This window comes from Salvelinus alpinus, chromosome 15 (assembly GCF_045679555.1).
Source record: "Salvelinus alpinus chromosome 15, SLU_Salpinus.1, whole genome shotgun sequence".
In the NCBI taxonomy this organism is placed as follows: Eukaryota; Metazoa; Chordata; class Actinopteri; order Salmoniformes; family Salmonidae; genus Salvelinus; species Salvelinus alpinus.
The window spans coordinates 42,532,821-42,558,891 of NC_092100.1; positions in this window are offsets into that span (position 1 = coordinate 42,532,821).

Consider the following 26,071-nt stretch of genomic DNA (forward strand, 5'->3'; position numbering starts at 1 on the left):
AAGATTGAATTGTAATGGGTCTGAATAAATAACTGCTATAGCCTACCACCACGGGTGTTCGCTCTTCTTTCAAACTCTCCGTGAGTTCTATTGGCCGCTGTATTTAACATTCAGAAAACAAGAGCTTCGTCGCTCTTCAAATTGTCTATTGGTATAAGAAATGTAAAATGTCCAGCAAGCTATTCTAGTCTAGCTTTTCCTATATGGGACTCCAAGAGCTAATGAGCATTTTTTAAGGAGAGAGGCCAGCGGAGCACAGGTGGGTGCATATTGCGCAAGAGACAGAGGTTATTTAGAAGCTTATTATGCATAACCCATCATTCAGTAGCTAAATATAAGGCTTATACGGCATTGAATTTATTATCTGAAAGAGGTAGGCATATATCTCAATCTTGTACAGGATTTTGATGCAATTTGAATGGAATTGATGAGAGAGAGAAAGACTGCTTGTGCATGCTCTGATTTAAAGCAATGATATTCGAGTGATAGGCTGTTTCAAAAATCTGCAGCTGCAATAAAAAAATACTTTACAAAGAAAAAATGAAGGTGACCCCCAAAAGCCAGATAGAGATGTGGAAATTGGTCCTTATATTACTGTAGCTGTAATACCCGGGGTGTAGTGGAGGAAAGAGTCAGACGCAGGAGACAGAGAGTTCAGAGTAGCGTAACTTTGAATCACCACAAAGGTGAAAACACGACGCCACTCCAACCAAATGCCCAACATACAAGGGGAACAAAATAGTTCAGAAAATACAACTACCACGAATCGTGACATACACGCATGTACAAACAGTACACAAAACAATCCCGCACACCCAACAGGCGGGCCTGCTGGGTAATAAAGCCCTACTAATCACCCTAACTAAAAACAGGTGTAACCAATAAACAAATAAGGAGGGGGAGGAAAAAGTCAGTGGCAGCTAGTAGGCCGGTGACGATGACCGCCGAGCACCACCTGAACAGGAAGGGGAGCCACCTTCGGTAGGAGTCGTGACAGTAGCAAAGGCTATGCTGCAGCAAATGTAATCCTACCTGTCACAAGAAAAAAAGTTACCATGAGATAGGTCTACATGCATTGTGAACTGCACATTCTGAGATGGGCTGTCTGTCTCCACCATGAGCATTGATTGATGATGCAGAGACCAGAGAGAAGGCCGTAGACAAGCCATATTTAGACATTGCATATAAATTAACAGTTCCCTTTTACGTCATGCTGTTGATATAAATAATTTATTTTAATTTACCTGTTTCTCGCAGATATTTATCCCAAGAAAATGGAGTGGTTTTGGGTGGAAATCTCGGTAACCAGGTTCCCACCATTTAACATCACTATCTAAAGTGTCTTAGCCTCAGTATCTGTCACTATCACTAGTCAATACCAGTCCTACTGTGTATCATTGCCATGGAAATGTATTTTATTTGGATAAACAATAAGATCATACCAAGGCAAGTACAACAACTCCAGGGGATGGATGCTGAATATGTCTGGCTGCCTATGGAGACTGTAGAGATGGATTAGTACCTACTCATGAGCAAAGACTGAAGCAAAGAACAAAGCAGCTGACGCTGAACCCATGCTAAGTTCTGCCTTGTACAACTGTTGAAATACACTCCCCTTCCCACCTACTTCCATGCTGAATTACTCACTCCTCTATCTCCATACCTTCGCCTACCCATCCATTCTCACCTTCTCCCTCCATACCTCTCTCCATGCCAGCCCCTCTGACACTGCATCACTCTGGCAGCACCGGGGCGGGTTCTGCTCTGCTGTTGGACTGCTTCCCGGAACCACCGGCCCTTCTCCAAGTCAGTGTGTCACAGCAGATGAATGCCTTGCCTGCTGATTGATCAACACCCGCTGATGTGGTCCCTGAGTGGGCTGTGGCATGGCCCTGATAGGGAGGTGATGGTGTCCTGTGTCACTGCCCCTCAGGTGGTCCAACCCAGGAAAACTACTAGGCTCCTCACATCTCATCTCCAAGACAGTGTCATGGAACACAGAGGGGTCAGTGGGGTGGTGGGGGATGAACATACAGTAGCAGTCCTCTACATTGTTGTGAGGAGTGTGCGTGTGTGTGTGGGAGAGAGACAATCAGTGTAAGTGCCTGTTTATGAACAGGAAGATGGTTTGTGTGATTAAACTTTGCATTCCTCTTAAAGCCTGTGTTGTTGATAGGGGCTTGTGACTTATTTTCCTAGAGACAAGGCATCCTTTTTAAAGGGGCAATCAGCAGTTGAATTAATTCTTGAAGAATATAGCTTATAAATGCCTCGAGCTTAGTTCAACTGTTGTACCCCATCAAAAGCCAAAATATAAGATTGTTTTACTCCAATGTCGGTAAACAAAGTACATGTAATCAAACACTATATAGACTCAAAACATGGTCAAAACCATAATTTTGATATCATGGATGGTCAGTCCTTGCATCCATCGCTCTGTCTATGAATTTGAGAGTGGTTATATTTCTCCAGCCCCATCCCTCAGCTTTTTTAACAAAACAGGGGTGGTGAGTTGGCTTTGTTATTGTTTCAACTGCTGAATGCCACTTTAGAAGTGTAGTATTTCTGACTAGAATGCATGGAAAATTGCAATTAGGTTAAGTGAGATCTGACTGGAGAAATGACCTAATATTTTGATTGTACACACGACATTTATTATTTTATTAAACAATGTATTATTTCCCTACATAATTAATTTCATAATTTGATTAATTTTAAGTAGTAATTTGAATACATAATCATCTTTGGCATTAGACTAAATCTGGTTTCCAATTTTGTCTATCATTTACTTATCAGAAATTATGTATTCAGTATCCTACACTAAAGTCCTCTCCTATCTATTTAGCTTTGTCCTTTTTTCCTCCTCGACAATTTGTCAGAGGATTATAGATGCCTGTAAAAATGGGGAATCAACACCTGCACTGGTTAAAATAATTTGCCAAAATACAGTAACACGGTCAGGATGCCTGTTGTCCTCAGCCAATTATTACCCGTAAAGAGAACTGACATGGAAAACATGAAATATCCCATTTATGAAAAAGCTTGCCCCAACCCCAGTAAAAAATTATGGGGTCATTATTTTATCCCCTCTTTCCTGAAGATGATAGTGTCGTTCAAAACCCAATTACACATTAGTGTGATGGTTTCTGCCTTTACCTATGACACCTAATCAAGTGGAGTCCAACCTCACACTAATGATTACCCATTAAAACTATCACAGTAACCAGAGAGTAACTGCACAAGGTCCCACTTCCAGGTCTTCAATGGTTGAATATGGTCATAAACCCAATAATGGATTGGATTTTGAAAAATGTATGGCATGCGTAAGCTAACAAGAAAGAGGGCCTACCAGGGGATAGCAGCTGTCTTATGTGCTCCTTAGCAATTGTTTTATGCTGATTTTAACTTTTGTTGTACATAATGTCTCCGCCATAATTTCATATGACCAAAAACAGCTTCTGGACATCAGATCAGCGTTCTGCCTACTCCAGACCAGGCCCTAATCCCCAGAACTCAAAAGAGAAAGCAGCAGCGAAATGAGCTCTGTTCGAGACTGCCCTTACAACGAGACCTAAAAACATGAATATCTTATGTTCCTCCGAGTTGTGGCTTAATTAACAAGGACAGGTTTATACATTTCACTGGAAGGGTGTGTCTCTTTTACAACAGCTGGTGGGTAATCGCTGATGTTAAGGAAGTCTTGAGTTTTTGCTCGCTTGATTTAGAATACCTTATGATAAGCTGCAGACCATACTATATTTTTGGTCTATTTACCACCAAAAACCATTGCTGGCACTAAGACCACACTCAACGAGCTGTGTAGGGCAATAAGCAAACAAGAAAATGCACAGTCAGAGGCGGCGTTTCTCATGGCCAGTGATTTTAATGCAGGGAAACTGACATTTCCAGCATGCCAACTGTGCAACTGGAGGTGACATAACTCTATATCATCTTTATTCCATTTCGCCCTCCCATTGTCAAATCAGACCAATACTCTATTCTCCTGTTTCCAGCTTGCAAGCAAAACCTCAAACAGGAAGTACCAGTGACTCGCTCAATAAGGAAGGGGTCAGATGACGCGGATGCTACAGTACAGGACTGTTTTGCTAGCACAGACTGGAATATGTTCTTGGATTCATCCAATGGCATTGAGGAATACACCACCTCAGTAATTGGCTTCATCAATAAGTGCGTCGATGACGTCATCCACACACTGACTGGACGTACATATCCCAACCAGAAGCCATGGATTACGGGCAACAGCCGCATCGAGCTAAAGGCTAGAGCTGCCGCTTTCAAGGAGCGTTAGACTAATCCAGACGCTAATAAGAAATTCCGCTATGCCCTCAGATGAACCATCAAACAAGCAAAGCATCAATGCAGGATTCAAATTGAATCCTACTACACCGGCACTGATGCTTGTCGGATGTGGCAGGTCTTGAAAACTATTACGGATTATAAAGGGAAACCCAGGCGCGAGCTGCCCAGTGACGCGAGCCTACCAGACGAGCTAAATGCCTTTTAGGCTCGCTTCGAGATAAGCAACAATGAAGCATGCACGAGAGCTCCAGCTGTTCTGGATGATTGTGTAATATCGCTCTCGGTAGCCGATGTGAACAAAACCTTTAAACAGGTCAACATTCACAAAGCCGCTGGGCCAGACGGACTACCAGGATGTGTAGTCAAAGCATGCGCGACCCAACTTTCATGTGTCTTCACTGACATTTTTAACCTCTCCCTGACCGAGTCTATAATACCTAAGGGTTTCAAGCAGACCACCATAGTCCCTGTGCCCAAGGAAGTGAAGGTAACCTGCCTAAATGATTACCATCCCGTGAGAACTCACGTCGGTAGCCATGAAGTGCTTTGAAAGGCTGGTTATGGTTCACATCAACAGTATCCACCCCAGACACCCTAGACTAACTCCAATTCGCATACTGCCCCAACAGATCCACAGATGACGCAATCTCAATTGCACTCCACACAATCCTTTCTCACCTGGACAAATGGAACACCTATGTGAGAATGCTGTTCATCGACTACAGCTCAGCATTCAACACCATGGTGCCCACAAAGCTCATAACTAAGCTAAGGACCCTGGGACTAAACACCTCCCTCTGCGACTGGATCTTGGACTTCCTGATGGACCGCCCCCAGGTGGTAAGAGTAAGCAACTATACGTCTGCCACGCTGATCCTTAGCACTGGGGACCCTCAGGGGTGTGTACTTAGTCCCCTCCTGTATTCCCTGTTCACTCACGTCTGCGTGGCCAAACATGACTCCAACACCATCATTAAGTTAGCTGACGACACAGCAGTTGTAGGCCTGAGCGGGTCGAGAGTTTCAAGTTCCTTGGCGTCCACATCACCAACAAACTATAGTCCAAACATACCAAGACAGTCATGAAGAGGGCAAGACAAAACATTTTCCCCCTCAGGACAAAGGTTCTACTGCTGCACCATCGAGAACATCCTGACCGGTTGCATCACCGCCTGGTATGGTAACTGCTCGGCATCTGACCATAAGGCGCTACAGAGGGTAGTGCGAACGGCTCAGTACATCACTGGGGCCAAGCTTCCTGCCACCCAGGACCTCTATAATAGGCGGTGTCAGAGGAAAGCCCATAAAATTGTCAGAGACTCCAGTCACCCACGTTTTTTCCAGCCAAAGACAGGAGTCACAAAAAGCAGAAATAGAGATATAATGAATCACTAACCTTTGATGACACTCATAAGACTTCATGTTACACAATACATATATGTTTTGTTCGATAAAGTTCATATTTATATCCAAAAACCTCAGTTTACATTGGCGCCATGTTCAGAAATGCCTCCAAAATATCCGCAGAAATTGCAGAGCCACATCAAATAACAGAAATACTCATCATAAACTTTGATGAAAGATACATGTTTTACATATAATTAAAGATACACTTGTTCTTAATGCAACCGCTGTGTCAGATTTCAAAAAGCTTTACGGCAAAAGCACAATATTCAATAATCTGAGAATAGAGTTCAGCCACAAAAGGAAGCCATACAGTTACCTGCCAAATTGTGGAGTCAACAAAAGTTATAAATAGCATTATAAATCTTTACTTACCTTTGCTGTTCTCTGTCGGAATGCACTCCCAGGACTCCCACTTTTGTTTGGTAATGTCCATCATTTATGTCCAAATAGCTGTGTTTGGTAAACAAATCCAAAGTCATGAAGTGCGTTCACTAAAAGCAGACGAAATGTCAAAAAGTTCTGTAACAGTCAGTAGAAACATGTCAAACGATGTATTGAATCAATCTTTCGGATGTTTTTAACATAAATCAATAATAAAGTTCCAACCGGAGAATTCCATTGTCTTCAGAAGTGCGATGGAACAGAGCTCCCTCTCATGTGAACACGCATGGTCAGAGCATGGTCAGGTCAGGATAGACCTGACTCATTCCTGTCTCCTTCGGCCCCACTTCACAGTAGAAGCATCAGACAAGGTTCTAAAGACTGTTGACATCTAGTGGAAGCCGTAGGAAGTGCAAACTGACCCATATCCCACTGTATATTCGATAGTCGATGAGTTGAAAATCGACCAACCTCAGATTTCCCACTTCCTGTTTGGATTTCTTCTCAGGTTTTTGCCTGCCATATGAGTTCTGTTATACTCACAGACATCATTCAAACAGTTTTAGAAACTTCAGAGTGTTTTCTATCCAATAATAATAATAATATGAATATACACTGCTCAAAAAAATAAAGGGAACACTTAAACAACACAATGTAACTCCAAGTCAATCACACTTCTGTGAAATCACACTGTCCACTTAGGAAACAACACTGATTGACAATACATTTCACATGCTGTTGTGCAAATGGAATAGACAACAGGTGTAAATTAGAGGCAATTAGCAAGACACCCCCAATAAAGGAGTGGTTCTGCAGGTGGTGACCACAGACCACTTCTCAGTTCCTATGCTTCCTGGCTGATGTTTTGGTCACTTTTGAATGCTGGCGGTGCTCTCACTCTAGTGGTAGCATGAGACGGAGTCTACAACCCACACAAGTGGCTCAGGTAGTGCAGCTCATCCAGGATGGCACATCAATGCGAGCTGTGGCAAGAAGGTTTGCTGTGTCTGTCAGCGTAGTGTCCAGAGCATGGAGGCGCTATCAGGAGACGTGGAGGAGGCCGTAGGAGGGCAACAACCCAGCAGCAGGACCGCTACCTCCGCCTTTGTGCAAGGAGGAGCACTGCCAGAGCCCTGCAAAATGACCTCCAGCAGGCCACAAATGTGCATGTGTCTGCTCAAACGGTCAGAAACAGACTCCATGAGGGTGGTATAAGGGCCCGACGTCCACAGGTGGGGGTTGTGCTTACAGCCCAACACCGTGCAGGACGTTTGGCATTTGCCAGAGAACACCAAGATTGGCAAATTCGCCACTGGCGCCCTGTGCTCTTCACAGATGAAATGTATTAGCAACTGGGACTGAGGAGCAGGCAGTTTACTCTGGGCACCTTTCATCCAAGCTACTCAATACTGCCCCTGCAGCCATAAGAAGTTATTAAGTTATTAACCCTACCTAATGTATGTATACATAGCTATTACCTCATACCCATGCACATCAACTCGGTACTAGTTCTCCCTGTATATAGCCATTTTATTTTAACTCATCATTGTTATCCATTATTCACTTTGTATTTATTCCTTGCATCACTAATTCAATTTTTATTTTTTATCTTTAACTCTGCATTGTTGAAAAAGGACCCGTAAGTAAGCATTTCAATACAATTTCAATGTATGTGGCAAATGCAATTTGATGACATACAGTAGTGAAGTGAAAGGGAAAACATGGGATTATTTTCTCGAGGGACTGCATTCTGGAGGGACTACTTTCAGTTTTAGACTACTTTCTGGAAGGACTAATTTCTGTAGGGTCTAATTTCTCAAAGAAGGGACTAATATCTGGACCGACTACTTTTTGGAAGGACTACTTTATGTAGTGACTGATTTCTCAAAGAATGTACTAATATCTGAATGCACTGCTTTCTGGAAGGACTACTTTGGAGGAACTACTTTCTTGAAGAAGGGACTAAGGTCTGTAAGGACTACTTTCTGCAGTGGCTACTTTGTGGATTGACTTTTTGTTGTTAAAATACTATACAACAAAGAAAACCTACGGAAAGACGAACAAACTACAGTGAGATTCAAACAGCAATGCGTTCCTTTAAAAAAGAAACAGGCCTGAGGAAGGCACCTTGGGTTGTGAGTCTCACCGTTACCATAAGTCTAATTTCTCCCAAATGTACTTTGATGCAGGTATGATAAACTGTCACCAGTTTAAATAGGATCGATTTCACATACCTCTTCAGAGCCACGCGGGCCAAGCATCACACCCCCACCTCCTCCTGACCACCCCCACCTCAGTGCCTCCATGTTGGATGGCTGGACCGGAGTTAGCTTCTGAGCTCTGGCATATCATGATACTGGCGCCCAAAATTCATGTTTTTATAGTTGACATGTGTGTGTGTGTAGTCTTCCTCATGCATTACTTCAACAGAGCTTGCTGGAGTAGTTGGAAGCTTAGGCTTAGTGTAGTAATTTAATAAATGCAGTTTAGATGCATTATGATGCCAATCAAAGAAACATTTGCTACCATTATACTTTTTCATTTCAACAACATGTTCCAATTATTCTAGTACATGATAAACACACGTATCCTTTTCATCTCTCTCTCTCTCTCACATGCATAAATACACACACACATTCATTAATTTACTGTATTTATATTCCACTTGATTAGTGATATGTATTTGAATTGCTCTTTATTCTTTGGGGCGAAATGCTATGTCATACATGCACTTCAGAATTTACAGCCATTAGCCTTTTGCTGCACAATCCTTTTAATGAAACCACTTCACTGTCCATGTTTAATGAGATGACACTCAATTCACACTTTAAAACAGCTTAATTTATGTTTTGCATTAACGTCCATATATTTGACATGTTACCATGCCACACTACAAATGTTTTCTCATCTCTATCTCTAACACAACCATATATTCCTCAGGACTACAATCCAGCTTATCCAATCAAGAACATTTAACATGCATGTATTACCAATGTTACACTACATTGCTTCATTTCCCCAGCCATGTGTGTCTGAAAACAAATAGTTAACATATGAGGTTTACCTGAGTTTACCCTCCATAAACACATATATACATTCCATTATATTACCTGCTATTTTATTGACTTTGTCCATATTGCGAGCATCTTCTCCTTCATGTATCTTTTCATCTGAAGAGAACCACATGTATTTTCTTGGAACCTGAAATTAACTCCTATTTCAATCATTCAGTGCATGAAGGTTGTTGATATTGGATTTTTTACAAGACTGGGTGTTCTGCATTAGTGCTCCTGTAATGCAGTCAGGTCACATCCCAAAGTTTATTATACTGATTTAAAACCTACAGATACAGATTTTTCTACATATCCACCACCACAACTGACTTCTTGTAATAAAAACAGTGAGGCCATATTCTTGCAAACATAAGCAAGCATTTCAAGTTAAATGGGTTCTCGCTCACAAAATGCATATCAGCCAATGAAAAGCGTTGATTTACTTGCATGTGACAGGACACTAAATTGTAGCTGGTCCCATCAGATAACATGGCACATGTTAGCCTTATGCTAACCTCAACAGGTGCTAATGATTATATACTGGCACAACTTCATCAGCCTATGAAAGATCTTAGACTTTATATCCACCAACTAATGGTAATTCTTAAAATGTGTCAACACTGGCCACTAGAGGGATATTTTAAACCTACAAATTCAAGATTTAATTGTTTGGTTGGTCTAACAAAATCTTTCGTGCCAATATTGCACTGCTGCATTCTTGACTAGCTACATACAAAAAATGGGGGTGATGGTTCTATGTGGAACAATAATGACTCAAAGAACCCTTTGAGCTCTTCAATGGCTGTTTATAGATCACAAAAGGGTTCTTTGCTCTTTTAGTGATAATTCAAATGTAAGGGAGGCAGCTCATTAGAATATTGTTGGGCATAGTTTGCACACCACTTTTGTGCAACTGTGAGAGAGAGTGTCATACCAGTTTAACAAATGGGTTGTGTTAGACCATTAAACATTGTGTGATATAGCCATTGACATATAGTATTGTTTCCCAGTTGTCTTGAACATACTGAAGTCAGAAGTCTGAGATTGAGTTGTCCATTCTGAGTTTCCAGTTGTTTTGACCGTGGCATTAATTCTCAGAGGGAAGCGGCAGGGTATTCCCTTTGAGTCAGGAACCAAAACTCCTCTGTAGTGACCTGTGAATGCGTTGTCTGCAGCATTCATTCACATGACAGCTCAATCAGCTTTTTAATTTCACTTACCAGGATGTGAACTGAGCCAGGTTCACAGTCAAAAGTATTGGGAAGTAGTTGGGAAGTATTTCCAAAAGTGCTCTTCCAAGCACTGGAGGTGAGCAGTCATCACACATGCATAGCCGTGTGAAAGGGTGCACGGTTAGCTTTTGAAAGACTCCAATAATAATAATTTCCTCTGAATGCACTAATTCGGTCACTCACGTGTAGAACATTTTTGTATTTCCCCTGCATTAAACTTCTTTCTCTCAAATTTTGTGCACAAATTTGTTTACATCCCTGTTAGTGACCATTTCTCCTTTGCTAAGATAATCCATCCACCTGACAGGTGTGGCATATTAAGAACCTGATTAAACAGCATAATCAATACACATGTGCACCTTGTGCTGGGGACAATAAAAGGGCACTCTAAAATGTGCAGTATTGTCACACAACACAAGGCCACAGATGTCTCAAGTTGAGGGAGCATGCAATTGACATGCTGACTACAGGAATGTTCACCAGAGTTGTTGCCAGAGAATTGCATATTAATTTCTATACCATAAGCTGCCTCCAATGTCATTTCAGAGAATTTGGCAGTACATCCAACCGGCCTCAGACCACGTCTAACAGCAGACCACATGTAACCACGCCAGCCCAGGACTTCCACATCTGGCATCTTCACCTGCGGGATCATCTAAGACCAGCCACCTGGACAGCTGATAAAACTGAGGAGTATTTATGTCTGTAATAAAGCCCTTTTGTGGGGAAAAACTAATTGTAATTGGCTGGGCCTGGCTCCCCAGTGGGTGGGCCTTGCTCCTAAATTGGTGGGACTATGCCCTCACAGGCCAAATCATGGCTGCGCCAATTCCCAGTCATATGAAATCCACAGATTAGGGCATATTTAAATGACTGATTTCGTTATGTGGACTGTAACTCAGTAAAAGCGTTGAATTTGTTGCATGTTGCGGTTATATTTTTGTTCAGTATAGTTTGCAAATGAAGTTGCAAACTTACCTGCTCCAGTATATCTTTGAGTTCTGTGCTAAGCTCTTTTGCCGCCAGTTGCTCTCGGCGTATCATACAATGTGTCCATAGTGGGAGACACATTTATAACTAGAGTGCAGAGGCCTGCCCACCGTTCCGCCATAGATGGAGACCCATCAGTGTAAAAGCCCACCATACGAAGCCATGGAATACTTTTGTTGTTGTTGCCAATATAGCCACACAGCACACTGAACATCCCCTGTGCCGTTTCATGTGAGACAGAACAGTGTGTCCTTGAGAATAGCTTCCCCAGACATGTACAGCGAACAAAAGTCAATACATGGGCATCTTGGCTCCCACAGTTTATTTATCTATTTGGAGAGTATAAGCTGGGGAGTTTGAGTCATTCAGTCAGAGTTTCCTTTTGATTGCTAGTAATAGCATACATTCTTCGTTTTACAGTGTTATCTGAGAAGGGTATTGATTTGATTTTCTGTGCCTCTTCCTCACCACACATTGTTTTCACCATATAAATTGTGGCCGGTAATATGAAAGTCTTTGTAATAGTGTGTGTTTTATAGTGTAGCGGGCCTAGCCATTCCCCGTGGGAATGATTCAAGTCAACCATGAAGTGCGGCCTTTTCCCATGATTTAAGGGTGCTCTGTTTGAAATTAATTGTTTTGATTTTAATAATTTGTATTTTTTAATTTAAGGTTAACCACATTACAATGATTTTGAGATACACAGACAATATTATGATATACACTACAGTTCAAAAGTTTGGGGTCACTTAGAAATGTCCTTGTTTTTGCCCATTAATATAACATCAAATTGATCAGAAATACAGTGTAGACATTGTTCATGTTGTAAATGACTATTGTTGCTGGAAACGGCAGATTTTTTATGGAATATCTACATAGGCCCATTATCAGCAACCATCACTCCTCTGTTCCAATGGCACGTTGTGTTAGCTAATCCAAGTTTATAATTTTAAAAGGCTAATTGATCATTAGAAAACCCTTTTGCAATTATGTTAGCACAGCTGAAAACTGATGTACTGATTAAAGAAGCAATAACACTGGCCTTCATTAGACTAGTTGAGTATCTGGGGCATCAGTATTTCTGGGTTTGATTACAGGCTCAAAATGGCCAGAAACAAAAACTTTCTTCTGAAACTCGTCAGTCTATTCTTGCTCTGAAAGGTGAAGGCTATTCCATGCGAGAAATTGCCAAGAATTGGAAGATCTCGTACAATGCTGTGTACTACTCCCTTCACAGAACAGCGCAGAACTGGCTCCAACCAGAATAAAGAGGATTTGGAGGCCCCGGTGCACAACTGAGCAAGAGGACCAGTACATTAGTGTCTAGTTTGATAAACAGACGCCCCACAAGTCCTCAACTGGCAACTTCATTAAATAGTATGCGTTAAACACCAGTCTCAACGTCAACAGTGAAGAGGCGACTCCAGGATGCTGGCCTTCTAGGCAGAGTGGCAAAGAGAAAGCCATAACTCAGACTGGCCAATAAAAATAAAAGATTAAGATGGCAAAAGAACACAGACACCGGACAGAGAAAGTCCGCCTAGAAGGACAGCATCCCGGAGTCGCCTCTTCACTGTTGATGTGACCACTAGTTTGGGAACTGCTGTTATAGCCCCAAAAAGGGTTGTAACCATAGCAGAAACCTTTTTGGATGCTGAGTGTACAAAACATTATGAACACGTGCTCTTTCCATGACATAGACTAACCAGGTGAATCCAGGTGAAACCTATAATGCCTAATTGATGTAATTGTTAAATCCACTTCAATCAGGTAAAAAAATGATTTTTAAGCATTGAGACAATTGGGCATGTGTGCCATTCAGAGGATGAATAGGCAAGAGGAAGGATTTAAGCACCTTTGAACTGTGTATGGTAGTAGGTGCCAGGCGCCCCGCTTTGTGTCAAGAATTGCATCGCTGCTGTGTTTTCCATGCTGAACAGTTTCCCGTGTGTATCAAGAATGGTCCACCACCCAAAGGACATCCATCCAACTTGACACAACTGTGGGAAGCATTGGAGTCAACATGGGCCAGCATCCCTGTGGAACGCTTTCGAAACCTTGTCGAGTCTATGCCCCGATGAATTGAGGCTGTTCTGAGGGGAAAAGGGGAGGGGGTACACCAAAGAACCCCCATCTGGTACTATTTAGAACCATCATTTTTTTGTGTGTATTAGTGACGTTAATGATTCCAACCTAAGTGTATGTAAACTTTCAACTTCAGCTGTATGTGCCATACTGCAATAATCCCAACCCATACTACACTACTGCTCGAAAGTTTTAGAACACCTACTCATTCATGAGTTATTTTATTTTTACTATTTTCTAAATTGTAGAATAATAGTGAAGACATCTAAACTATGAAATAACACATATGGCATCATGTAGTAACCAAAAAAGTGTTAAACAAATCAAAATTTATTTGAGATTTGAGATTCTTCAAATAGCCACCCTTTGCCTTGATGACACATAGCCACCCTTTGCACACTCTTGCCATTCTCTCAACCAACTTCATGAGGTAGTTGCCTGGAATGCATTTCAATTAACAGGTGTGCCTTAAATTAATTTGTGGAATTTCTTTCTTAATAGGGATAGGCGTTCCGCTAGCAACCCACCTCGACAACATCCGGTGAAATTGCAGAGCGCCAAATTCAAAAGACAGAAATACTCATAATAAACATTCATAAAAGATACAAGTGTTATACATCGGCTTAAAGATGAACTTCTTGTTAATCCAGCTGCTGTGTCAGATTTCAAAAAGGCTTTACGGCGAAAGCATACCATGCGATTATCTGAGGACAATGCCCCGCTTACAAAGCATACAAACATTTTCAAGCCAAGTAGAGGAGTCACGAAAGTCAGAAATAGCGATAAAATTAATCACTTACCTTTGATGATCTTCATCTGGTTGCAGTCACAAGAGTCCCTGTTACATAATAAATGTTCATTTTGTTCAATAAAGTCCCTCTTTATTACCCCAAAACTTTGCTGGCGCGTTTTGTACAGTAATCCACTGGCTCAAAGGCGGTCAAAACATGCAGACGAATACATCCCAATAGTACTGGTAAAGTTCATTGAAACATGTCAAACAATGTTTATAATTAATCCTCAGGTTGTCTATTGTCTAAATAATCGATAAAATTTCAACCGGACAATAGCATATTCAATAGAAAGGAAAAACAACGAAGGGCACGCTATCGGTCGCACGTGCAAACCAGCTCTGCTTCATTCTACAGTCCACTGACAAAATGGTCTCGATCTTCCTAATTTTTCAGAAAACAAGCTTGACACAATGTCTAAAGACTGTTGACATCTAGTGGAAGCCATAGGAACTGCAATCTGGGTCCTAACCCATTACATACTGTATAGGCATTCAATTGAAAAGTACCCACATCAAAAAAATCCCACTCCTGGATGGATTTCTCAGGTTTTCACCTGCCATATCAGTTCTGTTATACTCACAGACATTATTTTAACAGAGTGTTTTCTATCCAACTCTAGCAGTTACATGCATATCCTAGCTTCTGGGCCTGAGTAACAATAAGCAAAGGGAAACGACAGTCCATCATTACTTTGAGCCATGAAGGTCAGTCAATACGGAACATTTTTATAACTTTGAAAGTTTCTTCAAGTGCAGTCGCAAAAAACATCAAGCGCTATGATGAAACTGGCTCTGATGAGGACCACCACAATGGAAGACCCATAGATACCTCTGCTGCAGAGGATACATTCATTAGAGTTACCAGCCTCAGAAATTGTAGAGTTCAAGTAACAGACATCTCAACATCAACTGTTCAGAGGAGACTGTGTGAAATCAGGCCTTCATGGTCAAATTGCTGCAAAGAAACTACTAAAGGACACCAATATGAAGAACAGATTTGCTTGGGCCAAGAAACACGAGCAATGGACATTAGATCGGTGGAAATTTGTTCTTTGGTCTAGAGTCCAAATTTGAGATTTTTGGTTACAACCGCCGTGTCTTTGTGAGACGCGGTGTGGGTGAACGGATGATGTCTGCATGTGTATTTCCCACTGTAAAGCATGGAGGAGGAGTTGTGATGGTGCTTTGCTCGTGACACTGTCTGTGATTGATTTAGAATTCCAGGCGCACTTAACCAGCATGTCTACTACAGCATTCATCAGCGATACACCATCCCATCTGGTTTGGGCTTAGTGGGACTGTCATTTGTTTTTCAACAGAACAATGAACCAACACACCCCCCGACCTCAACCAAATTGAGATGGTTTGGGATTAGTCGTACTGCAGAGTGAATGAAAAGCAGCCAACAAGTGCTCAGCATATGTGGGAACTCCTTCAAGACTGTTGGAAAAACATTTCAGGTGAAGCTGGTTGAGAGAATGCCAAGAGTGTGAAAACCTATCATCAAGGCAAAGGGTGGCTATTTGTAGAATCTCAAATATAACATATTTTGATTTGTTTAAAACTTTTTTGGTTACTACATGATTCCATGTGTTATTTTATAGTTTTGATGTCTTCACTATAATTCTACAATGTAGAAAATAGTGAAAATGAAGAAAAACCTTTGAAAGACTGGTGTTCTAGAACTTTTGACCAGTAGTGTACTTGGTCTATTTATTGATGAACCTATTACCTTTTTATATGGAACATCTGCCCTGGCCGACTCGGCAAGTAGAGCTCTTGAGGGAGTTAATGGAAAAACAAAAAACACTCAGAGATTGGTTATGCTACGTATTCCAAACTATATCCGACATGCGTGTGTCCTGTTCTGGACTATTCAGCAGGAGTGTGGGGTGCTAAGAGTTATCTTAAAAACGAACATGTCCGTAACAGAGCAGTACATTACTTTTTATGTGTCCACACGTTTGCAACTATACTTGCAATAACTGGGGACATAGGCTGGGAACCCTGTGAGGTGAGATGGAAGGCATGTATGTTGAGACTTTGGAATAGACTGTTGGATATGCCAACTGCCAGAACAGCTAGTAAAGTTTTCAAATGGGATCTATCCATAGAGGGAGCCTGGGCAACTGAAATGTCTGACCTGTTTCAACATTCTGACTGTGAACATATGTACGAAAACCATATTAAGGGAGACATAGATATGATTAAAAACAACTGTTGATGCAATATGATTTTTTTAAATCATAAAACCAAATTGAGAACCTTTTGTTTGATTAAGGGTGAATTCGTATGTCAGATATATAATGTATAACCTACCTAAAAGCAAGAGATCACTATGTGCACAGATAAGATCAGGGATATTGTCAGGCTGTGCGCTACTGGTAAGAAGTCAGGTGCAGGAGAGCGGAGAGTTGTGATCAGGGGCACACTTTAATTGGCAGAAGTAACAACAGAAGGATGCAACCGCGTCAAAAACCTGCAGCCAAATGGCAAAAGTGCAACAACAGTCACAATAATGCATAAGTTAAACAATTAACCACACTCGGGTTCAACACGGTACCCGGGGAAAAAATCAGCCTGGCGCATCACACAAAAACATATAACAAAAAAACAGAGGGAATATATATGTAGTGTGATTAGGGAATGTAAACCAGGTGTGAGGGGAAACAAGACAAAACAAATGGAACAATGACAAGTGGAGCGGCGATGGCTAGAAGACCGGTGACGTCGACCGCCGAACGCCCCCCGAACAAGGAAAGGAGCCGACTTCGGCGGAAGTCGTGACAGATATTGTCTCTGCGTATTGAAACAGGTCAGTTGTGGTAAAATGGAAGAGGAAAGACTATGTGACTATTGTGACCTCGAAGAAATAGAGAATGAAACTAATTGTATCCTCTATTGCCCTTTCTACCACAATATGCACTTGCTCTTATTTCAGAAAGCACACCAGATATTATGGCATTATGTGGCTGAGTAGTGAGGAGAAATTGAAATGTCTTTTTGTCCATTGTGTATTTCCATTTGCGGAATATTTAGATAAAGACTGGAATAAAAGAAAAAGGGCAACTAAAATGTAATACTTAGCTTCAATGTTGTAAATGGCATGTGTGTATATAGATTGTGTATAGGTGTTACGGCTGTCATCGGTACGAGACCAAGGTGCATCGTGGTAGAAATACATTTTGAGTTTATTAAACGAACACCAAAAAAACAAGAAAGATAAACGACACGTAAAGTAATGTAGCGCTAAACCAGCAACTAACAAAAACAAGATACCACAACAGAAAGTGGGAAAAAGGGCTGCCTAAGTATGATTCCCAATCAGAGACAACGATAGACAGCTGCCCTGATTGGGAACCATACTAGGCCAACAAAAAAAAGAAAACATAGATATACAAAAACTAGAGTACCCACCCTAGTCACACAATGACCTAACCAAAATATAGAGAATAAACAGGGATCTCTAAGGTCAGGGCGTGACAATAGGCTTGTCTCCCATATGAATATTCTCTTTGTGCCAGACTGGGATCAAATTCATTCTGTTTTTTATTTATTTTTTATTCTGTATTTATTTATCTGTACATGTTATGTATGTATGTATGTATGTATGTATGTATGTATGTATGTATGTATGTATGTATGTATGTATGTATGTACGTACAGTTGAAGTCAGAAGTTTACATACACCTTAGCTAAATGCATTGAAACTCAGTTTTTCACAATTCCTGACATTTAATCCTTGTAACAATCCCCTGTTTTAGGTCAGTTAGGATCACCACTTTATTTTAAGAATGTGAAGTGTCGGAATAATAGTAGAGCAAATTATTAATTTCAACTTTTATTTATTTCATCACATTCCCAGTGGGTCAGAAGTTTACATACACTCAATTAGTATTTGGTAGCATTGCCATTAAATTGTTTAACTTGGGTCAAACGTTTCGGTTTGCTTTCCACAAGCTTCCCACAATAAGTTGTGATCTTTGGCCCATTCCTCCTGACAGAGCTGGTGTAACTGAGTCAGGTTTGTAGGCCTCCATGCTTGCACAAGCTTTTTCAGTTCTGCCCACAAATTTTCGATAGGACTGAGATCAGGGCTTTGTGATGGCCACTCCAATACATTGACTTTGTTGTCCTTAAGCTATTTTGCAACAACTTTGGATGTATGCTTGGGGTCATTGTCCATTTGGAAGACCCATTTGCGACCAAGTTTTAACTTCCTGACTGATATCTTGGGATGTTGCTTCGATATATCCATGTAGTTTTCCGTCCTCATGACGCCATCTATATTGTGAAGTGCACCAGTCCCTCCTGCAGCAAAGCACCCCCACAACATGATGCTGCCACCCCCGTGCTTCACTGTTGGGATAGTGTTCTTCGGCTTGCAAGCCTCCCCCGTTTGTTACATCAGACCAGAGGACATTTCTCCAAAAAGTAAGATTTTTTGTCCCCATGTGCAGTTGCAAACCATAGTCTGGCTTTTTTATGGCGGTTCTGGAGCAGTGGCTTCTTCCTTGCTGAGCGGCCTTTCAGGTTATGTCGAATTATAGGAATCTTTTACTGTGGATATTGATACTTTTGTACCTATTTCCTCCAGCATCTTCACAAGGTCCTTTGCTGTTGTTCTGGGATTGATTTACACTTTTCACCCCAAAGTACGTTCATCTCTAGGAGACATAATGTGTCTCCTTCCTGAACGGTATGACGGCTGCGTGGTCCCATGGTGTTTATACTTCCGTACTATTGTTTGTATAGATGAACGTGGTAGCTTCAGGCGTTTGGAAATTACTCCCAAGGATGAACCAGACTTGTCGAGGTCTACAATGTTTTTTTCTCAGGTCTTGGCTGATTTCTTTGGATTTTCCCATGATGTCAAGCAAAGAGGCACTGAGTTTGAAGGTAGGCCTTGAAATACATCCACAGGTACACTTCCAATTGACTCAAATGATGTCATTTAGCCTATCAGAAGCTTCTAAAGCCATGACATCATTTTTGGGAATTTTCCAAGCTGTTTAATGACTTGCAATGAAAATTACTTTCTGACAAAATTAGAAACATATAATATCTGAAAATGTAGCTAGCTAGACTCTCTAACCCGTATACATGGATGAACGCTCCTACCTCTCTGTCACGGATGTCACGGTTGCCCTTAGTTTGAAGATGTAATCTGGAGACAGGGGTTTTACACAGCCTCTGTGTGATCTTTTCAACTCCCTCCGCATATTTGAAATCAAAGGGCAGAATTTTGTCCATCTCCCTAGCTATCACACTCTGCTTCCAATACAGCAAATGAAAGATAAACATCTTGTGAATCCAGCCAATATTTCCGATTTTTTAAGTGTTTTACAGCGAAAACACAATATAGAAATATATTAGCTTACCAAAATAGCCAAACACACAACCGCATTTATTCACCGCAAAGATAGCTTTAGCAAAAACCAGCAATAAATCACTAACCTTTGGACAACTTCATCAGATGACAGTCTTATAACATCATGTTACACAAAACATTTATGTTTTGTTCGAAAATGTGCATATTTAGAGCTGAAAACCGTGGTTATACATTGTGAAAATGTAGCAACTTTTTCCCAGAATGTCCAAAGATATTTCTGACACTCACCTAATCTGACCAAATAACTCATCATAAACTTTACATAAAAATACTTGTTGTATGGCAAATGAAAGATACACTGGTTCTTAATGCAACCGCTGTGTTAGATTTTTTAAAATAACTTTAGTACGACATACAGCTTGCGTTATTGCGAGACAGCGCCCGCTAAAAGGGCAGAGAATAGGACTAAACATTTCACACAAAAATACGAAATAACATCATAAATGTTGTCTTACTTTTGCTGAGCTTCCATCAGAATCTTGTACAAGGAGTCCTTGGTCTAGAATAAATCGTTGTTTGGTTTTAGAATGTCCTTTTCTCCTGTCGAATTAGCAACCTTAGCTAGCCAAGTGGCGCGAACATGTCCATTTTCTCTCGACGCAAACAACGGAAAACTCCAAAAGTCCCGATAAACATTGAATAATCTGATAAAACTCGGTTGAAAAAACATACTTTCCGATGATATTATCACATGTATCAAATAAAATTAGAGCCAGAGATATTAGCCGTGTATACCGAACGCTTTTCAGAAGGCAATCTGGGGTTCCTTCTCGCGCCTTCGAAGACAATGACATTTCCAGACCCTTCACTCCAAAAGCTCTTGTTCGACCTCAGATCAAGCTAGACACCCCATTTCACCTCCCACTGCCCGTTGACATCTAGTGGAAGGCGTATGAAGTGCATGTATATCGATAGATATAAGCCAGTTGAATAGGCAGGCCCTGGAACAGAGCCTCGATTTCAGATTTTTCACTTCCTGTCTGGAAGTTTGCTGCAAAATGAGTTCTGTTTTACTCACAGATATAATTCAAACAGTTTTAGAAACTTGAGTGTTTTCTTTCCAATAGTAATAATAATATGCATATTGTACGATCTAGAATAGAGTACAAGGCCGTTTCATTTGGGCACGATTTTTTCCCAAAGTGAAAATAGCGCCGCCTACACACTAACAGGTTAAAAAGTTTTTCCCTGAATCAGGGATTTCTTCATCGTCTGATTCATTTTCAGTGTCAGAGAGTGTCAGCATGGCACGATCGTCCTCCAGAAAGTGGAGAACATGGTCAACAGTTTTGCAGTTCTTCGTGATAGCGTTCAAAAAAGCCACATTAGACAGGATTACCTACACATCTTGAGCAGCTCATGGTAGACAGAAGCATGCTATATGGCAGACCAATCTGAACTCATCTCTCAGCACATCCAGCCCATCCATTATCTAAGCCAACAATGGCTAGCAGTAAGGTTCCTGCCTTTTTCCTTGGCTAAACCAACTAGGCTTATAATTAAAAAAATTATTAATATTTACACATTGCATGAAAGTTTGTTATCAAAGTACATGACAGTTCACATGTTCCAGAAGACCTTTCTGACAAAAAACAAATTTTGACAATCAAATGATTCTCCTGTTAAGTAGTGGCGTGTGACATACGCTTATTTTCCTGAAACAAGTCACAAATGTTCCACACACAGACAAGCAGTTGTGAAGAAGGCGTGACAGCACCTCTTCTGTCTCAGGAGGTTGAAAAGATTTGTCATGGCCCTCAAATCCTCATAAAGTTGTACCGTTGCACCATTGAGAGCATCTTGACTGGGCGCTACAGAGTGTGATGCAGACAGCCCAGTTCATCACCGGGGCTGAGCTCCCTGCCATCCAGTATATCAGGTAGTGTCAAAGAAAGGCTCAGAAAATTGGTAAAGACTTCAGCCATCCAAGCCATAGACTGTTTTCTCTGCTTCCGCATGGCAAACGGTACCGGAGCATCAAGTCTGACACCAACAGGCTCCTGAACAGCTTCTATCCCCAAGCCATAAGACTGCTAAATAGCTAACAAAATGGCTACACTGACCGTCTGCATTGATCCTTCTATGCATGGAAAAAAACTCTATGCACACACACACTTATTCACTGTATGCACATTCTACCCACTCACACACGCATATACACACACAAATTCACAAATACTTAATTTGCTCTCACACACACACCTACATTCATAATGATTCAAGACAAAACTGCTCCAGCTCCTTCAAGTTGGATGGGTTCCACTGGTGTACAGCAATCTTTAGATCATACCACAGATTCTCAATTGGAATGAGGTCTGGGCTTTGACTAGGCCATTCCAAGACATTTAAATGTTTCCCCTTAAACCACTCGAGTGTTGCTTTCCAGTCTCAAATCTCTGGAAGACTTAACCTCTCTTGGGCACGTGAGACGGTAGCGTCCCACCTCTTCAACAACCAGTGAAACTGCTAGGCGCCAAATTCAAATACAGAAATACTCATGATAAAAATTCAGAAAACAAAACATATTTTACATAGGTTTAAAGATGAACTGCTTGTGAATCCAACCACGGTGTCAGAACAAACAGTAGCCAGCCAGAACAGTTACACAAATTAGAAATAGAGATACAATTAATCCCTTACCTTTGATATCTTCATATGGTTGCACTCAGCAGACATTCATTTACTCAATAAGTGTTCCTTTTGTTTGATAAATTCTCTTTATACCCCAAAACCTCCGTTTTGTTTGCGCGTTTTCTTCAGTAATCCACAGGCTCAAACGCAGTCAAAACAGGAAGACAAAAAAATCTAAATTGTATCCGTGAAGTTCATAAAAACATGTCAAACGATGTTTATATTCAAACCTCAGGTTGTTTTTAGCCTCAATAATCGATAATATTTCAACCGGACAATTTAAAAGGTAAACAAGAAACGCACTCTCTCGGTCTGGCACAGGAAAAAGCTCTGTGACACGGCAGGGTCCACTCATTCAGACTGCTCTTACTTCTTCATTTTTCAGAATACAAGCCTGAAAATATTTCTGAAGACTGTTGACATCTAGTGGAAGGCATAGAAACTGCAAATTGAGTCCTAAGTCAATGGATACTGTTTTGGCATTGAATAGAAAACTATAAAACCCCCCAAAAAACTACTTCCTGAATGGATTCTTCTCAGTTTTTTGCCTGCCAAATCAGTTCTGTTATAGTCACAGACACTATGTTAACAGTTTTGGAAACGTTAGTGTTTTTTATCCAAACCTACCAGTTATATGCATATCATATTCTGGGCCCGAGATGCAGGCAGTTTAATTTGGGCATGCATTTCATCCAAAATTCCGAATGCTACCCCCTACCCTAGAGAAGTTAAGTTTCCCTCAAGAATTTCCCTGCATTTAGCACCATCCATCATTCCTTCAATTCGGACCAGTTTCCCAGTCCCTGCCGATGAAAAACAGTGTAACGAGTTTCCTCCTCCTCTTCACCCGAAGAGGAGGATTAGGGATTTGACCAAAGCGCAGCGTTGTGAAATGACATAATGATTTATTAGACAAGACGAAAACGAACTACACTTGATAATTAACAAAACAAATAAACGATGTAGACAGACCTGGACGTAAGAACTTACAATATAACGAAGAACGCACAAACAGGAAAAATGACTACACAAACAAACAAAAACAAACAAACAAACAAACAAACAAACCGAAACAGTCCCGTGTGGTGCGACAAACAGACAGGAGACAACCACCCACAACAAACAATGTGAAACCACCTACCTTAATATGGCTCTCAATCAGAGGAAACGTAAACCACCTGCCTCTAATTGAGAACCATATCAGGTCACCCATTTACCAACATAGAAACACATAACATAGAAATGCCCACCCACACTCACGCCCTGACCGACTTAACACATACAAAAACAACAGAAAACAGGTCAGGAACGTGACAAACAGTATGATTCTGCCACCAGAGATGGAGATGGTGTTCTTGGGGTGATGAGAGGTGTTGGGTTTGCGCCAGACATAGCCTTTTCCTTGATGGCCAAAAAGCTCAATTTTAGTCTCATCTAACCAGAGAACCTTCTTCCATTTGTTTGGGGAGTCTCCCACATGCATTTTGGCGAACACCAAACATGTTTGCTTATTTTGTTAATTAAGCAATCATTCTTTTCTGGACACTCTTCCGTTAAAGCCCAGCTCTGTGGAGTGTACGGCTTAAAGTGGTCCTATGGACAGATACTCCAGTCTCTGCTGTGGAGCTTTGAAGCTCTTTCAGGGTAATATTTGGTCTCTTTGTTGACTCTGATTAATGCTCTCCTTGCCTGGTCCGCAAGTTTTGGTGGGCGGCCCTCACTTGGCAGGATTGTTGTGGTGATTTATTCTTTCCATTTTTTAATAATGGATTTAATGGTGCTTCGTGGGATGTTCAAATTTTCTGATATTTTTTTATAACCCAACCCTGATCTGTACTTCTCCACAACTTTGTCCCTGACCTGTTTGGAGAGCTCCTTGGTCTTCATGGTTCCGCTTGCTTTGTGGTGCCCCTTGCTTAGTGGTGTTGCAGACTCTGGGGCCTTTCAGAACAGGTGTATATATACTGAGATCATGTGACAGATCATGTGACACTTAGATTGCACACAGGTGGACTTTATTTAACTAATTATGTGACTTCTGAAGGCAATGGGTTGCACCAGATCTTCTTTAAGGGCTTCATAGCAAAGGGGGTGAATACATATGCACTCACCACTTTTCTGTTTATTAAGTTAAGTTATTTTTTTCAATTCACTTCACCAATTTGCACTATTTTGTGTATGTCCATTACATGAAATCCAAATACATATCGATTTAAATTACAGGTTTTAATGCAACAAAATAGGAGAAATGCCAAGGGGGGTGAATGCTTTTGTAAAGGCACTGTGTGTAAAGGCTACAGTTTAACCATCCAGCATACAATGGTGAGAAAAGGGAGAGAGTTTCTCTCACAAGTATAGTTGGCCCAGGAGAACCATTAGAAGAACCCCTTTTTGGTTCCATGTATTACGCTTTCCGCAGAGTGTTCTACATGGAATACAAAAGCGTTCTACCTGGAACCAAAAATGGTTCTTTGTAAATTATTTATACCCCTTGACTTTTTCCACATTTTGTTGTTACAGCCTTATTCTGAATTGGATTACTTTAAAAAAAATCCTAAGCAATCTACACACATTACCCCATAATTACAAAACAAAAACATATTTTTATACATTTTTTAAATGTATAAAAAATAAAAACAGAAATACCATATTTACATAAGTATTCAGACCCTTTGCTATGGAGACTCGAAATTGAGCTCAGGTGCATCCTGTTTCCATTGATCATCCCTGAGATGTTTCTACAACTTCATTGGAGTCCACCTGTGGTAAATTTAATTGATTGGACATGATTTGGAAGGGCACAAACCTGTCTATATAAGGTCGCACAGTTGACAGTGCATGTCAGAGCAAAAACCAAGCCATGAGGTCGAAGAAATTGTCCGTAGAGCTCTGAAACAGGATTGTGTCGAGGCACAGATCTGGGGAAGGGTACCAAACAATTTCTGCAGCATTGAAAGTCCCCAAGAACACAGTGGCCTACATCATTCTTAAATGGAAGAAGTTTGGAACCATCAAGACTCTTCCTAGAGCTGGTCGCCCGGCCAAACTGAGCAATCGGGGGAGAAGGGCTTCGGTCAGGGAGGTGACCAAGAACCCGATGGACACTCTGACAGAGCTCTAGAGTTCATCTGTGGAGATTGGAGAACCTTCCAGAAGGAAAACCATCTCTGCAGCACTACACCAATGAGGCCTTTATGGTAGAGTGGCCAGACAGTAGCCACTCCTCAGAAAAAGGCACAAGCCAGCCATCTTGGATTTTGCCAAAAGAAACATAAAGACTCTCAGAACATGAGAAACAAGATTCTCTGGTCTGATGAAACCAATATTAAACTATTTGGCCTGAATGCACAACGTCACGTCTGGAGGAAACCTGTTACCATCCTTACGGTGAAGGATGGTGGTGGCAGAATCATGCTATGGGGATGTTTTTCAGTGTCAGGGACTGGGAGACTAGTCAGGAATGAGGCAAAGATGAACAGAGCAAAGTTCCGAGAGATCCTTGATGAAAACCTGCTCAAGAGCACTCAGGACCTCACACTGGGTCAAAGATTCACTTGAACCAGATGGAACATCTCTGAAGAGAACTGAAAATATAAGAAGGATGGGAGAAACTCTCCAAATACAGGTGTGCCAAGCTTGTAGCGTCATACCCAGGAAGACTCAAGGCTGTAATCCCTGCCAAATGTGCTTCAACAAAGTAATGAGTAAAGGTTCTCAATACTTATGTACATGTGATATTTCAATTTTTTAAACCTTTTTTTGCTTTGTCATTATTGGTTACTGTGTG